Here is an 18,808-nt window from a genome sequence, read left to right on the forward strand (position 1 = left end):
TGGTTGCTCTCCAGAATAGGGTAGTTGGGGTAGAGGAAGGGCTGAAAACCACAAACGGCCCAAACTAATTGCGGCCCCCATCAGGAAGTTGTAATAAGGATTGGGAGAAAAGATAAGAGAAACTTACCTCGAGAGATGAAACATAGTGAGGGTAAAAAAACACCATACTGTGACGGGAGCGCAGAAAAACACCAGATAACAGGTTTTTTGGGGCATTGATCTGCTCTCTTAGCACAGTGAAAAGTGTCTTAAAGGACAACTGTAGTGAGAAGAATAGAGAGGCTGCCATATTTATTTTCTTTTAAACAATACCAGTTGCCTGGCAGCCCTGCTGATCTATTTTGCTGCAGTAGTATCTGAATAGCACAAGATACAAGCATGCAACTTATCTTGTCAGATCTGACAATAATGTCAGAAATACCTGATCTGCTTACAGTATATATGCCTCTGAAAAGTCCTGAGGTTTACTGTGTCTTCTTACACCCTACCATTACATTGCTGAGGCCCTCTCTGCTCGAATAGCCTTCCTTATTGTGTTAGCGCTGCTGTGGACAACTGTGTTCATACTGGACATGTGCGATGTAAGGTCCGTGCATGTTCAGTAGAACGAAGGTGCCATGCAATGCTTCATTTTCTGTGTGCCTTTATTCTACTGGTCCTGCATAGACCTTACTTGCACTTGCTCAGTATGAACAGTCGTCCAGGGCAGCGCTCACACTGAAGACACTGGCATGGTGGGGTGCAGGACCTGGGAAGCCTCCGGGCCATCCAGAGGCTTCCCTCTAGTGAAGTAACTATACATTATTATTCTCTTCAGGATTGCTTTACACACAGAAATATGAAAATAAATGTCAGATGCTGTGAAAGTAACACTGGATCATTCTACTGAATCCCTCACTTTCCACAGGAGCACTAGAGGACGCTGCACCATTCACTGTCTGCTATGCTACTCGTACGTATAGGAGCGAATGCTTCACAGGGAAATTGCAAGCTCAGCTCTGGCCACCGTTTCCTTTGTACACTGCCTAATGGAATGGGAGCGTGAGGGACAGAGCTAGCTGTAGTTGATTCTATAAGTTCCCTCTGGGGTACACAGAATAGAAGGCTACACTACTGTACATGCAGTGTAACTTATAGTAAAGTGTACCACTGGCCCCTAGTGCTCCTGTGGGAGGTGAGGAAGTCAATGTAATCATTAGGGATGATCAAAGATGTAAACATTTCCGAGTTCATGCAAGATTATGTAAATTTGTATGCAGCTTGAAAATGGACCGATCAAGTCCCACCAAGGTTTAAATCGATTGGTCCATTTTCAAGCGGCATATATTTGCATACAAATTTACATAATCCTGCATGAACTCAGAAATATTTGCATCTCATTGATCATTCTTAGTAGTCATCCAACATTACTTCCACAGCCTTCCTCATGAGAACAAGGATACCAGCAGTTTTTGGGCTTTGTGGGTCCTTGAGCAAGACAGAAAAGCAGACTCCACTGATAGCCCCCCAAATATGTGGGGTAGGTCCCTCAATTATGGTGGAGGATATACAAAAAAAGGATACAATACATTGGTAGCACATGGACTCCCTCAAAAACCACTTACGGGGAAAAGATAGAGCAACCAAGCAAGCTAGATTTTTCATATGCATAAATGAAGACCTGACTGAGAATCAATCCCATCACAACACACACAGACACCAGGGTTGCTCAGCAGGACCCCGAATGCGAAGTTCCCCCGAAAAATTTGGGTGTGTTTTAGGTTTGCCGCATGCGAACCCGAATGTTGCGATTCCGAGCCGAACCCGAATACGAAGCCTGCCGAATGTGTGCGCTCGAATTCGGCCGGAAGGAGCTGTGGGTTCGGTTTCGGCTTCGGGATTCGGGGATGACGTGATTGGGCCAATCAGAAGTCCTCCTGCCGAGGACCTGGCAACCCTAGCAACCAATCAGAGGAGGGGAGCCTGGCCCTCCCCTCCTGTATATAAGGCAGCGGCCATGTTGCGGAGCCACGCACTTGTGTGACTGCTGCTGGTACTGAGAGATTCTCCAGTGCTGTGCTGTGTCTGAGCAAGTGCTTTTCACTGCTAAACCTAACGTTTTGCTTCCTAAACACCTCCTAAACACATTTATTGTTGTCTTATATAGTTAGCTAGTATTTTGATTGTTTTTAGTCAGCTAGTGTATAGTGTATACTGTGCTAGGCTAGTGTTAGTCTGTGAGCAGGATAGGCCTGCTAGCCTAGGTAGCCTTAGCCTACTACTAGCTTAGGTAGGTTAGGGATTCTAGTTAGTTGTGTACTAGTAGTACTAGTTTAGTTAATTATTACTGCTATAGTCTGTTACTTTATTAGTTTCAGTACTGTGTTAGTTAGTTACTGACTGTGACAGGTCACCACCAGCATCCATTGTGAGTGACCTGACCTGTGACTGTCTGTCACCTCACCTACTCGAGCCTATTGATTGATTGCGTCTGACCATGTGTGACCGTTTGTAATTGTCACCGACTGTCTGCCGCACGACTTACTTGTAGCGTAGTACGCTAGGTGTTTCTTAGTTACCTGCGTGCGTGCATACTACTAGTGTCTACTACTATACTACTAGTCTACTAGTACCCGTTCACTTATATTTTTTTTTCACTTTTACTGTGTGATTTTATTATCATCCGTAGTGTGTGTGATAAATAAGAGTTACAACACATACAGGCCACCACCAGCATCCGTTGTGAGTGACCTGACCTGTGACTGTCTGTCACCTCACCTGCCCGAGCCTATTGATTGATTGCGTCTGACCGTGTGTGACCGTTTTTAATTGTCACCGACTGTCTGCCGCATGACTTACTTGTAGCGTAGTACGCTAGGTGTTTCTTAGTTACCTGCGTGCGTGCATACTACTAGTGTCTACTGCTATACTACTAGTCTACTAGTACCTATTCACTAATTTTTTTTTCAATTTTACTGTGTGATTTTATTATCATCCGTAGTGTGTGTAATAAATAAGAGTTACAACACATACAGGCCACCACACCAGCATCCGTTGTGAGTGACCTGTGACTGTCTGTCGCCTGCACAAGCCTATTGGTTGATTGCGTCTGACCGTGTGTGACCGTTTGTAATTGTCACCGACTGTCTGCCGCACTACTTACTTGTAGCGTATTACGCTAGATGTTTCTTAGTTACCTGCATGCGTACTTCTACTGCCTACTACTACTACTAGTCACCACCAACACAGACTTTATTAAAGTTTACACCCTTTCCCGCCCTCTTCTACTTATTTTTTTTTACTGTATTTGTATAGTGCACAATGACTGGCAGAGGTAGAGGGCGAGGCACCACCAGGAGAGGAAGCGCCATTGCAGGAGCCACTGCCAGCAGCAGCAGGTCTGGGACTGGTGCGCCGCCAGCCACTGACCACAGGGAGGAGGGAGCAGAGGCGCAACAGCAGCGTGTTGCGCCCATCTTTGAGACGGGTCGTCGCCCACGGCCCATTGGGGAGAGTCAGGTGCAGGCTGTGGTAGAAATGATGGCGGGGCAGGAAGCCACCTTTTCCAGCCAGGCCTCCAGCACCAGCGAGACTAGTGCCACCAGCACTCCTGTCCGCAGCAGGCCTCCACCAGCGCTTGAGGCCATGGTCACGGTGACCCCATCGACCAGCCTGTCCTCAATGAGCACGCTCTTCTCCCCTGAGACTATGATCATGTACAGGGATGTTTTGGAGAAGTATGAGTTGGAGATGATGGGGTCATCCAAGGAGGAGGAGGAGGAGTTTGAGGTGCAGAAGTTTGTTGTTGGCGCTGAGGAGGAGGGGCGTGATGCAGGGGATGTTGGGGTAGAGGAGTTGGTTGAGTCGGGCTCACAGGATTTGTTTGGGGTTGATGATGATGACTTGATAGATCCTCCCTATGTGCCACCAGTACCACCAGCACAGTTGGTTAAAGGCAGGTCGTCATCGGAGGAGGAGGTGTCTCTGGCGCAGAGGCGTGGCAGCAGCAAGGCGGCCAGCACAGGGCGTGGAAGGCAGGAGTCACAGCCTGCTGCTTCAGTCACTACCACCACCCGCAGCAAACCTCTAACTACAACCAAAAAGGTACAATCCTCCAAGGGCACCCAAAAACCCCAGCCCTCAAGCTCAAAGAGCAGGTTGAAGTCCCCAGTCTGGCGGTACTTCACTTCACCAAGTGCCCAGTGGACCCGACCCGTGCAATTTGCAACAGTTGCAATCTCAGTCTCAGCAGAGGTCGCGATATCCACAAATTGAGTACCTCGTGCCTGCAGACCCACTAACAGAGCAGACATTTTGAGGACTTTAATGAGTTGGAGAAGCTTATGCAAAGTGGTGCAGGCAGTGGTCAGAGCCAGACAGCCACTGCACAGATTTCAGCAGCAGCAGCAGCCGACCCTCCTGCCCATCCAGCAGCAGCAGCAGCCCCTCCTGCCCATCCAGCAGCAGCAGCAGCAGCAGCAGGAGCACAGCAGCAACTCACTACCCTCCCCCCCCCCCCCCCCCCGGGCAGCCAGTCCTCAGTGGCCTCATCAGCTCCCTCCACAGTGGCCTCTTCATCCTCCTGTGCAGGCAAACGCCGCCAGACCCTGCTCAGCGAAGCATTCCCCGGTGTGACCAAGGTGCTGCCTCCCGCCCACAGGCGCATCCGGTTGCTTGCCCGGGCCATGTGCTCTCAGCTCCTGCCATATTCCTTTGTGCAGGAGGGGAGTAACATCAGAGCGCTGCTGCAGGTTGGGATCCTGGAGTGGCAAGTCCCCAGCCGCCACTATTTCTCCCGCAGGGTGATCCCAGCACTGCACCGCTCTGCCATGGAGAACATGGGCCGCGCGCTGGATCACGCTGTCAGTGCGCGGATCCACATAACCATGGATTCCTGGAGCAGCCGGTTTGGGACAGAGCGCTATCTGTCCTTTACGGCCCACTGGGTCAGCCTGGTGGAAAGCCCGAGCGAGGAAGCAGCAGGTCCATCCTCGGGCGCAGCAGCACCAGTCGCCCACTACGTGGTGCCACCGTGCGGGGTCAGGGGAGAAGCAGCAGCTCCCACCGTCAAGCGATCCCGTCTCTCCAGCAGCGTGAAGGCCCGCCACTGCCAAGCGCTGCTGGAGATGAAAAGCCTGGGGAAACACTCCTTGACGGCAACTAACGTGCTCCGGTACCTCAGGGAGCAGGAGAGGACGTGGCTGACCCCCAGAGGCCTCACTGTGGGATTGGTGGTGTCCGACAATGCCGCCAACCTGCTGTCTGCCATCAGCAGTGGAGACTTGCTCCACGTCCCTTGCTTGGCCCACGTCTTGAACCTGGTGGTGCAAAAGTTCATGCGCATCTACCTGGGGATGGAGGAGCTGTTAGAAGCGGCGCGGAAAATTGTGCGCACTTTCCGCCGCTCAGCAGCTGCCGCAGCAAAACTGGCAGACATCCAGCAGCAGGAGGGCCTGCCACGACACCGCCTCATCATAGATGTGCCAACTCGCTGGAACTCCACCCTGGCGATGTTGGAGCGGCTGGTTGGGCAGAGGAGGGCTGTCAACCGGTACATCTATGATGCCACTGTCGCCGGCAGCAGAAGCAGCACCACACTCCAGCTCCTCACCAACGCGCAATGAGGGCAGATGCAGCAGGTCTGCTTGGTGTTGGCTACCTTCCTGCAGGGAACCAACATGGTGAGTGAACAACGGGCATCCCTCTGCCAGTGGGTGCCCTTTGTTTGTCTGCTGGACAGGGCACTTGGCGATTTGGTGGATTTGGGAGAGGAGGCCCTAAAGCAGCTGGAACAGCAGCCGCCTGCGCAGTTCACTGCTCCGCAGGTATTTGAGTCCCTGGTGGAGGAGGAGTTGGAGGTGCTGGACGTTGCTGCTGGGGGGGGACATCGGAGCGCAGCAGCAGTGGTGCGAGGGTGGAGAGAGGAGGAAGAGTCTCAGGGGCAAGAGGAGGAGGAGGAGGACGCTGACCCTGATGTCTCTGTTAGACGGTCCACCCTGTTCCCCATGGCAGCGCACATGCTGCGCTGCCTGCGCACAGACCCCAGGGTCAAGCGGATGCAAGCGAGGGAGGACGCCTGCATCAGCATGATCCTGGACCCACGGCTGAGGGGGAGGTGGGATCAGTTTCTGCCTGCCAGAGACCGTGAGCAGCGAGCAAGGGAGTTGCAGGAGATCCTTGTTCGGCGGCTGGAGGAAGCCTTCCCCCCGCCTTCCACTCCCTCTGTCCCTGTCCAGCAGCCAGCAGCACAGCAGCAGGTGCCTGCGGCCAGCAGCAGCGTCAGGCGCCGAGGAGACCTGCTGTCATTGACGCAGGCGTTCTACATGAAGGTACAGCAGCCGAGAGAGGAGGTGCGGGCAGCAGCCACCTTCGGTGAGAGTCACAGCCAGCGCATGATCCGGATGGTGGCCGACTACATGGGGTCCTTCAGTGGGCTTGACACCGGCAGTGAAGAGCCTGTGGACCCCATGGAGTACTGGGTGGAGAGCTTGCACATCTGGAGGGAGCTTGCGCAGTACGCCCTGGAGGTATTGTCTTACCCCCCTTCCAGCGTGCTATCTGAGAGGTGCTTCAGTGCGGCCGGTGGCATGGTCACCGAGAAGCGCTCTCGTCTGTCCACAGAGGGCGTGGACAGACTGACATTTTTGAAGATTAACCAGGCCTGGATAGAAGGCACGTTCCTGGCACCTGTTGTCGGCGAAAGGAGGACATGAGGTGCCTGCCTGGGAATTACAATACATTGCCTGCTGCCTGCCATACGGGACAACTCCTCCTCCTCCTGCTGGCCTGCTGCATTGATTTACCTATGAATTTATTTATGTATTTATTTATTGTATTTCTACCGGACTCCTGCTGCTGCTGCTGGCCTGCTGCATTGATTTACGGTTACTTATGAATTTATTTATTGTATTTCTACCGGACTCCTCCTGCTGCTGCTGGCCTGCTGCATTGATTTACGGTTACCTATGAATTTATTTATGTATTTATTTATTGTATTTCTACCGGACACCTCCTGCTGCTGCTGGCCTGCTGCATTAATTTACGGTTACCTATGAATTTTTTTTATGTATTTATTTATTGTATTTCTACCGGACTCCTGCTGCTGCTGCTGGCCTGCTGCATTGATTTACCTATGAATTTATTTATGTATTTATTGTATTTATAAAGCGGCAACATATTACACTGCGCTCATTTTCATCCTACTGCTGTCAGTGGTCCCACCGCCCACACAATGCATTGCCTGCTGCCAGTGCCACACGTCACTCCACCTCCTCCTGCTGTTGTATTTATCCTGCTGCTGTCAGTGGTCCCACCGCCAGGGTCCACACAATGCATTGCCTGCTGCCAGTGCCACACGTCACTCCACCTCCTTCTACTGCTGCTGTTGTATTTATCCTGCTGCTGTCAGTGGTCCCACTGCCAGGGTCCACACTATGCATTGCCTTCTGCCAGTGCCACACGTCACTCCTCCTCCTACTGCTGCTGTTGTATTTATCCTGCTGCTGTCAGTGGTCCCACCGCCAGAGTCCACACTATGTATTGCCTGCTGTCAGTGCCACACGTCACTCCTCCTCCTACTGCTGCTGTTGTATTTATCCTGCTGCTGTCAGTGGTCCCACCGCCAGAGTCCACACTATGCATTGCCTGCTCTCAGTGCCACACATCACTCCTCCTCCTACTGCTGCTGTTGTATTTATCCTGCTGCTGTCAGTGGTCCCACCGCCAGGGTCTACACTATGCATTGCCTTCTGCCACTGCCACACGTCACTCCTCCTACTGCTGCTGCTGTTGTATTTATCCTGCTGCTGTCAGTGGTCCCACTGCCAGGGTCCACACTATGCATTGCCTTCTGCTAGTACCACACGTCACTCGGACCCGAATTCGAATGTACCCGAACCGAATTTTGGTACATTTGAGCATGCCTGACAGACACACACTAGAACTAAGCTATGCATAAATGAAGACCTGACTGAGAATCAGGGCAGTTTCTAGGCTCAATTGCACCTAGGGCAAGGGTGTAAAAATCGCACCCCCCCCCCTTGGAGACAGGTATAGGTTCCCACAGTATAGTTAGCCAGCTATAGTTCCCCCTCCCCAGTATAGGTAGCCAGGCATATTTTCCCAGTATAGGTTAGCTAGGTAGGTGCCTCCAGTATAGGGTAGCCTATAGGAGAAAAGTGCGATATAAGTGTTATTTGTCTTGCCTATTTGTCTTGTCTTGTCTAGCCTGTATAGTTGCCACCAGTATAGGTTAGATAGGTAGGTGCCCCCAGTATAGGTTAGCTAGGTAGGTACCTCCAGTATAGGGTAGGCCATATAGTGGCCACCAGTATAGGTTAGATAGGTAGGTGCCCCCAGTATAGGTTAGATAGGTAGGAGCCCCCAGTATAGGTTAGATAGGTAAGTGACCCGAGTATAGGTTAGAAAGGTAGGTGCCCAGAGTAAGTTAGATAGGGAGGTGCCTCCAGTATAGGTTAGGTCGATTACCCCAGTATAGGTTAGATAGGTAGGTGACAATATAAGGAACGATGTTGTACAGATAAATCTCTAGCATTGAGGCTAGCAATGTGTTCCTCTATAGCACTGTTGCTATAGAGGGGGAGGTGGAAGGATGATTGGCGCACGCCAGAGCAAGGGGGGGGGGGGGGTTGAAAATAGCATTGTAATCAGTCGTGCTCAAGCATAAGGGGGTCATTAAGAATCCATCAGGATGGATCCTTAAGCATGAACGATGCTTGAGCAGAATTGATCGGCAGCCGCTATACACACGCATGTGCATACTTACCTTTAGGGCCTAAATCACCCACAGACCATCAGTAGCAACCCTTCTGCCCTTCCCACTGCCTTCCAGGAAACACAAATGTATATGGGACTCAGCCAAGTGTAGATAAGCTGGTAGAATTCTCACAATTGCTTTCACCATGAAAACTACATTTTTACCAGGGGAAACATTTTCACAAAAATAAGTGTCAGGTAACTGGGATACACATACCTGAATCTTCGAAGACCAATGAGATGAAGAAAGCTTCTCTTGCAGGTCACTGCCCACAGCACCTGAAATGAGAACAGGGGGCTATGAGCAATAACGAGCATGAAGTAACCGCACTCTCCTTCACTCCCCACATCCAAAACCTCACAAAGTCCTGCAACTTCCACCTTCGTAACATCTGTAAGATTCACCCTTTCCTGACGTCTGCCACCACGAAACTCCTCATCCATGCCCTCATAATTTCCCACCTTGACTACTGCAATGCCCTTCTGTCTGGTCTCCCTATGACCCAAACAGCCCCACTGCAGTCCATCATGAATGCGGCAGCCAGAATTATCCACTGCTCCCATCGCTCCACCACGGCGGATCCCCTCCTTGAATCCCTCCACTGGCTTCCTATTCAGTCCAGAATCAGATTCAAGATAGTGTGTCTGACCTACAAATCTGTCCACAAAACCTGTCCAACCTACATATCCGATCTTACTCAGAGGTACACACCTAGTCGCTCACTCCGCTCTTCCAATGAACTTCGCCTAACTGACTCCCGCATCACCCAGTCCCATGCACGCCTCCAGGACTTCTCAAGAGCTGCTCCAACACTATGGAACTCCCTACCTCCACCCATTAGGGCACCCCCCTCCAACATCTTCAAGAAGGCCCTCAAAACTTACCTTTTCACTCTGGCCTACTACCCCTCACAAGTGCTCTAAACCCACAGCTGAACTCTGGTCCCCTACCTTTCATGTCCTTACCTCTCCCTCTAGATTGTAAGCCTTTGGGCAGAGTCCTCCTCCTTTTGTGTCTTACCTGATTATGCGCCTCCATTACTGTGAACCCATGCTATGCATCTGAGTGAACCTAACTTGCCTAATCTCCATGCTCCCCTACAGTGACTAACTAAGCATTACCTTGTACTCCTACTGTGCTGCCTGATCTGGTCTTTCTTGTATTCAGGTATTGTTATTTTGCTGTATGTCACTCCTAAATACTGTCTGTAACCTAAACTAATGTCCAGCGCTGCGCAATATGTTGGCGCTTTATAAATACAATAATTAAATAATTATTATTATTGATTTATAAAGCGCCAACATATTCTGTGGCGCTGTACAAAGTAAGAAACAAACATGGGGTGCATAATAATACAGACAATGGTGCACACCAAAATACAAGATACATAATTAGTGACAAAATACAAAGAATAATACAGCATACAAAATATAGAATTGGTAATGACAGTGATAAAAGTAACATGATGAATAAAATGTATAATGGTTACCAAGACACAAAAGGGGGAGAGAGCCCTGCCCTTGCGAGCTTACAATCTAAATAAAATGAAAAGTTGAACTGTGACACAGTAGCTGGCTACTCCAATGGCAGATGGAATGATGTGCAAATAATAAATCAGCTGGTAGATTGAGCAGTCATCAGTATTAGGAGGAACACCAGACAGGGTGAATCTTATATTGACCAGGTAAAGTAAGTTCTTCAGTTGCTGAATTAATTCGCCTTTTGACTGGAAATGTCCTACAAACTTAGGACCTAATCTTTCTTTGTTGCGAGCCATGCCAGGTCTCCAACCTTCAGTTACAAATTTCTCTCCTACTGTATGTTGCTCTACATTATATCTGAAATGTTCCTGAGCCTGAGCCATTGTATCCTGTAAGATTCTATTATTCTGATTCAGGAACAACATTTTGTCATTAAGGGCCCTTTTCCACTAGCAATCGCTAGCGTTTACGCTAAACGCTTGCGATTGCGATTCAGCAAAGTCCTAATTTTTCCCAGCGATTGTGATTTTGCTATGCAATGCACTGCATTCAGCATCACAATCACCTCTAGTGGAAAAGTGCCCTAACAGCAGGTAATGAGGTTTCAATAACTTGTAAAAATGAATTCTGCAAGCGGAAGAAAAGATGCCCAATTGTCCTGAGAAGAAGAAGAAAAACGGCATAAAAGATATTGTTCCAGAGATTGATTAGCCTGTTCTGTTTGTCCAATTGTTTGTGGATGACAGGCGGATGAGAAATGTAACTTGATCTTGAGATTTTGACACAAGGCCTTCCAGAATCTGGAAGTAGATTCTTCCCCCTGTCAGATACAATATAATTTGGTACCCCATGTAAACCTACAGTTTCTTTTAAGAAGGTGAAAGCTCTCATGGCCACAGAGGGTGTACCTTTAAGTGGAACAAAGTGTGGCTATGCACAATTTCAAAAATCATGTCAAATCCATCAGAAGGAGGCAAATTCAATATTGTCTATTGAGACCTCAACTCAACACTCTCTGCCAAGAACTTCTTGATGCACCCCCTCCTTTCATGTCACCAACCCCTCCCTCTAGATTGTAAGCCTTTGGCAGGGCTCTCTCCCCTTGTGTATCATACATGACTGTGCGCACTTCACCCAGAATTATGGGAAATTGTATTTTACCACTACCACTCCAGTGTATGATTTGGCATTGTATTACTATCTGCATTGTGTTGTGTATCTTATTGCTTATTACCTGTATTGTGCTGTCACCCCTTTTATCATTGTCTGTAATCCTATTTATTGTACAGTGCTGCGTAATATGTTGGCGCTATATAAATCCAATAAATAATAATAATAACTCTTGAAGGTCTTGATGGTTATGGGCAAAGGAATCAGCAAACCCCAAGGCCTAGCCTGTGATGTTTTACTTCTATTGCAAACAGAGCAAGTATAGACATAACCTTTGCAGTGAGGAACCATTCTTGGCCACCAAATTCGGTTGTTTTACATGTCCCCAAATGACCCACTAAAGGGTGATCATGTAGCATTTGGAGAACTACTGTACGCACTTTTTTGAGAAAAATGTTATCTCCAAAATAATACAGGCCTTGTTTCTTAATCGGCCCCCAGCTCTGAAAGAGAAGGATTGTCTTGTTTAATTTTTTCAGTAATTGTAGACTGTAACAGGAGAAAATTATGACTGTTCATGATTGTGTCGGTGCTTTGATTGTGAGATTCTGGAAACATCCATGACAACGCATCTGGTTTAGTATTTTTTGTTCCAGGACGATAGGTTATGTGAAAATTGAACAGAAAAAGAAGAGTGTCCATCTAGCCTGTCATGGCTTTAATCGTTTGCGCTGTTTTTAAATACTCCAAGTTCCTGTGGACTGTGTAAATAAGTATTGAGTGGTTTGCAGCTTCCAGAAGATATCTCCATTCGTCTCACTGCACTGGCTACCAGTAGAATGGAGAATACTCTTCAAGATTGGACTGCTGACATTCAAATACCTGCACAATCTGGGCCCTGGATACATGAAGGACTTGCTGAAGCTGCACCACACCTCTCACAACCTCAGATCAGCAAGTTCTATAAACTTGGTCACTCCCAGAGTGCACCTCCAAAATCTGGAGACAGAGCCTTCTGTCAAGCTGCCCCTACTCTTTGGAACTCCCTGCCACACCCAGTAAAGACAGCACCATCCCTGGAGCTATTCAAATCCAGACTGAAAAGCCACCTGTTTAGCCTGGCATTTCCGGACTTATAAAATTCTTCCTCTGTACCACGATGGTCTGAGCCATGCGTATGCGCTTTGAGTCCTACAGGAGAAAAGCGCTTTACAAATGTTATTTGTTGTTGTCTAGAGCACAGGTGCAAAACTCATAGTCCGCAGGCCGAATGCAGCCCTCCTTGCTGTTTTATGTGGCCCTTGAGAATGCACTATTGTAAGCAATAACACACAACAGTACACTGCCTTCACCATCCAGAGGATTACTGTATCTGGTTGTACTACAAACTCGGGTGCAGCAACAACCCACAGAACCCCTCCTAGAATACTAAGTCCCTCATGTGGCTAGTAAAAACACACAGCTTGCTACACACCCGGCACCCTGTCCACACATAGCACAATAGCGCAGCAAAGCAGTACAATATTTAAATCCTCCAGCACTGCGTTTATGTTCCTTTAGATCCTGTGAAAAAATTAGAATATCGTCCAGATACTGTATACGATAACAAAGACAATCTTGATTGATAATCTCTGAACACATCATTCGTAAAATGTTTAAATGTTGCTGGGGTGTTGCATGAACCAAAAGGCACAACCAAATATTCAAAATGCCCAATCTTTGACCTAAAAGCTGTTTTCCATTTATCCCCTTCCTTAATTCAAATCAAAGAGGCACCTTGTAAATCTAGTTTAGTAAAAATCTGTGCTTCTCTCAATTTTTGAAAGAGAGCTGTCATATGTGGTAGTGGGTAAAGATTTTTGGTAATTTTACTAAATTCACGGCAATCTACTGCATATACCTGAGTATAAGCCAACCCCAGTTTAGGCTGACCCCCAACTTTTACCTAAAGAAAATGGAAAAAAAAATTGCCTTGAGAATAAGCCAAGGGTATCAACCTCCCTGGCGGTAATCCCGAGCTATGCTCGGGCTATCCACCAGGAGCTCTATGCAGAGGATCCAGACATTGGTAGCCGTTCTCCTTCCTGTCCTCCAAGGCTTTGAATCTCTGTCATCGATCTCACCACAGAGTTACAGCGCCATCCGGAGGATAAAGGTAAAATTGCAGCACTGGAGCCAAGCAAGGTGAGTAAGAGCAGGGGCTGCTGCAGGCATTCTGGCAGCATGATATTTTTTCTGATTTTAGGGTCTGAAATGTTTTAAAAAGACCCTAAAATTCAGAGTTTGTCCATATGAAATCTGAGAACTTGGGAAAAGGTCAATTTGGAAATTGTATGGCAGATAAGGAGGTAACTGATTTACTTTTTTCTTGTCAAAGACATCCAAGAATTAATGGTAAGTGGTAGGAATGACTAGCTGTACATAATAATGTTGAGATTGAATCATAATGGTTGGTTTTTAAACAGTTCAGGTTGAGTTGGTAGCCAGAATGGGAAAGGTTTCACATAGCACCGGTCCTGAACTAATGGATGTAACATCAGCCAGGTGGATATGAAACGGTGAGGAATGAGGTTTAAAGGTCTCATGAGGTGAAAAATAAACGTAATTGTTACTTACCTGCGGCTTCTTGCAGTTCTTCACTAATGCTGGTGTGTGCATGGTGGACATGAATATATTTTGTTGTAACTCCCATGTGAGTTTAGTCTGATGCACTATCTGTCCTAGTAGAGGACGTTAGGATATGTGCTTCTAATCTTTTAGATAGGTTTGATGCAATGAATGTTTGCAAGTCTGCACTATGCATGTTACAGGGCCAGAGTTAGGACACCTGCGATTACCTGGGTATTTCTGCGCAGTATAGGTGACTAAGCAAGAGAATGTACTCTTTTGTGAACTAAGACCCCGGCTTTTAACTTAGCTGTAGGGATAACAGTGGTGCCTGGATAAGTGAATCTGTGAATGCATTTGTTTGAACATTTGCATGCAAGTGTGCAAAGGGTTCATTTGTTCATTTGTAGCACCTCCCTTTTGTTAATAACTTATTTAAAGGAAACCAGAACCAAACGGTTCTGGTAATAATGATAGCTGCACTGTGTAGGAAACAAATAGCACATACCAGCCGCTCCTCCTGCCCCCCTCCGTCTGCCGCTGTTCTCAGTGTATATATCCCGGTGTCCGGCGACTTGATTGAACTTTAACCTGGACATACTGCGCCCTGTGTGCACAGTATGTCCTTCCCTCTTCACTTCTAGCCGGCGCATAGTGCGAGGCTCAGAAGCACGCTGACCCCTCCGTGCTGCGTCTGCGCTCCACTAAACCAAGAACCAACCACCAGAAGCACGCTTACCCCTCCGTGCAGCGTCTGCGCTCCACTAAACCAAGCTAATCATGTGACACTTGGTTTAGTGGAGCGCACACGCAGCACGGAGGGGTCAGTGTGGTTCTGAGCCTCGCACTATGCGCCAGCCAGAAGTGAAGAGGGAAGGACATACTGCGCACACAGGGCGCAGTATGTCCAGGTCAAAGTTCAGTGAAGTCACTGGACACCGGGACGTATACACTGAGAACAGCGGCAGATGGAGGGGGGCAGGAGGAGCGGCTGGTATGTGCTATATGTTCCCTACACAGTGCAGCTATCATTGTTACCAGAACCGTTCGGTTCTGGTATCCTTTAAATGCCCTAACTAGTGATGTGCCTGGATATATATATATATATATATATATATATATATGTGTGTGTGTGTGTGTGTGTGTGTGTGTGTGTGTGTGTGTGTGTGTGTGTGTTTTTCTTGTTACTGACCCTTGTGGCCAGGGATCTAATCACAAGCACTCCCTCCTTCCCCTGTCTGTGTTTTTTGTCAGCATGGACACAGCTTATGGACACAGCTTATGCTGGTGTATGTGCATGGTGCACATGGATACATTGCGTTAGCTCCCTTGTGCGATTGGTATGATGGGCTATCTGTCCTAGGAGAGGACATGAGGATGTGTGCGCCTAACCCCGAGACGCAATGAATGTTTGCACGTCTGCACTATGCATGTTACAGGGCTAACGTTAGGACACCTACGAGTACTGGGGTACTTCTGTACAGTGTAGGTGACTAAGCAAGAGAATGCATTCTTTTGTGAACTAAGACCCCGGCTTTTAACTTAGCTGTAGGGATAACAGTGGTAACAGTGATAACAGAGATCACAAACCTAACCCAGGTTTTCTCTGCTGAGATAGGCTCAGTGCACACCAAAAACCTCTAGCAGATCTGCAAAACGCTACAGGTTTTTGAAGCAGATTTCAGAGCGATTCTAGGCATTTTAAGAGAGTTTTTCTAAACATGCCTAGCGTTTTTTGGAGCGTTTTTATGTAGCAGATTACAAATATTGTTACAGTAAAGCTATTGATGAACAGCTCCTGTAACCAAAACGCCTGGAAAACCGCTCTGATCTAGAGCTGTTTTCCACTTTCCTGTACTTTAACATTGAGGCAGAAACACCTCAGAAATCAAAAAAATGCTGCAGTTTCTGAGTTTGCGTTTGTGGAAAAAACGAGCCGCTCTGGTGTACACCGTCCCATTCACTGTCATTAGCCAAGCGGTTTCCCCCCTGCAAGCGTTTTAAAAAACGCTTCAGAACTTCTCTGGTGTGCACCAGCCCTAAGTCTGAGGCTGCAGAGCGGAATACAAATTGCAGCATTTCCTGAAGGCCCTGCATTTGGAACTGTCTCCTGAAAAACGTTCCGGAATAGACACTCGGGGTCCCGATGCTGGAGCTGTATAGACAGGAGTTGGTGAAGCAGGTGGCATAGCTGCAGCCACTGCTGCAGGAGCAGGTTCCACAGGATTGGCAGAGGCAGCTGGAATCCTGGAGTTGATCCGACCTTCCAGATGAGTATAACCAGTCTGTAATTGCTTAATCGAGTCGGTCAACAATGCTAATTGCTTGTATAGAATTGTCAAGACAGAAGCTGCCTCAGAGGTCTTTATTCCCTGGCTATAGTATTCTGTCAGGTAACTGGGATCCATGTACTTGAATCTTCAGAGACCAATGAGATGAGCCGTTTTTGTCGCATACTGATGGAACGAAAACGGCGCATGCGTTACATTTTTTAAAAAAAAACAACCCATTCCTGAGCACGTAACGCAGCAAATGTATTGCTAAACGCACAGCATCAGCATGCAGCACTTTCTAAATATTACTACACGTTACACACAACGCAACGTGTGCACTGTGAATGTCGCACAGACTTTGTATTGCTGTGCGTTAGTCTGCGTTAGAAATTTATATAACGTGCGACTTTAACGTCCCATTGTGAAAGAGGCCTAAAGGTGCCCACACACAGTACAATCAATAGTGTGATTTCCCCATTTATTCTACCAAAATGATCGATTAGAAAAGAAATTGAAAAAAATAGTTTTTTCGATTAAAATCTGATCGCCTGTGTTGGAAAAAATCAGATAGAATGGTGTACGGTAGGTTTGACAAGATAATTTAATAGATCATAATCTTATAAAAAAAAAAATATTACGGTAAGTAATTGAATCGTGTATGGCCACCTTCAGGCATGCCATAGAAGAGAATATTTATAAAAACCACTGCAAGGAAATTTAAAGCAACACTGGTGCAGCTGCTTAGACCAGCTGGATTACTTGATCTGGGCATCTGCTCTACATTTGCACCAGTTCTGCATCATATTTACTTGCACTGGTTTTAATAACTAAACTAACATTGGTATACACAGTGCTAGGGTCAGTCTAATGAGGGTATCACATATCTGCAATTCTGCATACTATTATACTAGCAGCTAGGCTAGTATAACCCCGTAGGGGATTGTTGCTGAACCACCTGTCAGTTAGATATAAGTACACTTTCATTACCCTTAGCTGTGTCAGGTATCGCCTATTTAAAGTGAACCTGTATCCAAATATTTGTGGCTTGAGACTTCACTCTGAGCTGTAAATCTTACCTGCCTCTTCCTCCTGCTCTAAGCTTCCCCCAACTATCACCATCTCTAGTCATGGGATATTGGTGATGGGTCTTCAATTAGTCTAACATAGCTCTTCAAATGAGAGGGATAAACCTATAATTCAAGGCATCGTGTGTGGAGATATCAATGCTTATTGAACATATTCAGCATATTAACCAATTTAATTTGCAAACTGGTTGTAAGGATCTGCGCAGGCAGAGCTTTATCGAGACATTACAGCAATGAGAGATCACTTCTATGGAAATACTGTGGTCTGCAAAGGTTGAATTTGATGGTGAAAATGTTTTTATTTACAAGGTGCAATTTACATATATACATACATACACCAATGATGTACATGCAACCGACCAATCTGAACACAGTGTACCGTTAACCCAGACACTATATACAACAAGTATGCAGGACAAGATGACACCGATCACGATATGTACAATAGTAACATACAAGCCATAGATATGTACAAAATGACAATTGTACAGTAGCATTGATAGATAGATTTTTATTATTTAGTGAGAAAAATAACTCAAAACCTACATGGCCCTGTGTGAAAAAGAAATTGCCCCCTGAACCTAATAACTGGTTGGGCCACCCTTAGCATCAATAACTGCAATCAAGCGTTTGCGATAACTTGCAACGAGTCTTTTACAGCGCTCTGGAGGAATTTTGGCCCTCTCATCTTTGCAGAATTGTTGTAATTAAGCTTTATTTGAGGGTTTTCTAGCATGAACAGTCTTTTTTTGAGGTCATGCCACAACATCTCAATAGGATTCAGGTCAGGACTTTGACTAGGCCACTCCAAAGTCTTCATTTTGTTTTTCTTCAGCCATTCAGAGGAGGATTTGCTGGTGTTTTTTGGGTCATTGTCCTGCTGCAGCACCCAAGATCGCTTCAGCTTGAGTTGACAAACAGATGGCCGGACATTCTCCTTCAGGATTTATTGGTAGACAGTAGAATTCATGGTTCCATCTATCACAGCAAGCCTTCCAGGTCCTGAAGCAGCAAAACAACCCCAGACCATCACACTACCACCACCATATTTTACTGTTGGTATGATGTGCTTTTGCTGAAATGCTGTGTTACTTCTACGCCAGATGTAACGAGACACGCACCTTCCAAAAAGTTCACCTTTTGTCTCGTCGGTCCACAAGGTATTTTCCCAAAAGTCTTGCCAATCATTGAGATGTTTTTTTTAGCAAAATTGAGACGAGCCTTAATGTTCTTTTTGCTTAAAATTGGTTTGCGCCTTGGATATCTGCCATGCAGACTGTTTTTGCCCAGTCTCTTTCTTATGGTGGAGTCATGAACCTTAATTGAGGCAAGTGAGGCCTGCAGTTCTTTAGATGTTGTCCTGGGGTCTTTTGTGGCCTCTTGGATGAATTTTCTCTGCGCTCTTGGGGTAATTTTGGTCGGCCAGCCACTCCTGGGAAGGTTCATCACTGTTCCATGTTTTTGCCATTTGTGGATAATGGCTCTCCCTGTGGTTCG

At 47.0% G+C, this 18,808-nt stretch overlaps 1 protein-coding gene across 3 annotated transcripts in view; it reads right to left on the reverse strand.

Moving 5' to 3' along the window:
- Positions 1-18,808, reverse strand: part of LOC137508077 (fibrillin-2-like) — a 710,315-nt gene that overhangs the window by 661,057 nt on the left and 30,450 nt on the right. For all 3 annotated transcript variants that reach the window (XM_068233727.1, XM_068233729.1, XM_068233728.1), the window contains exon 2: positions 8,972-9,033. The gene's annotated coding sequence lies outside the window, so the exon portion shown is untranslated. The remainder of the gene's footprint in view (positions 1-8,971; positions 9,034-18,808) is intronic.

This window comes from Hyperolius riggenbachi, chromosome 1 (assembly GCF_040937935.1).
Source record: "Hyperolius riggenbachi isolate aHypRig1 chromosome 1, aHypRig1.pri, whole genome shotgun sequence".
NCBI classification, from domain to species: Eukaryota; Metazoa; Chordata; class Amphibia; order Anura; family Hyperoliidae; genus Hyperolius; species Hyperolius riggenbachi.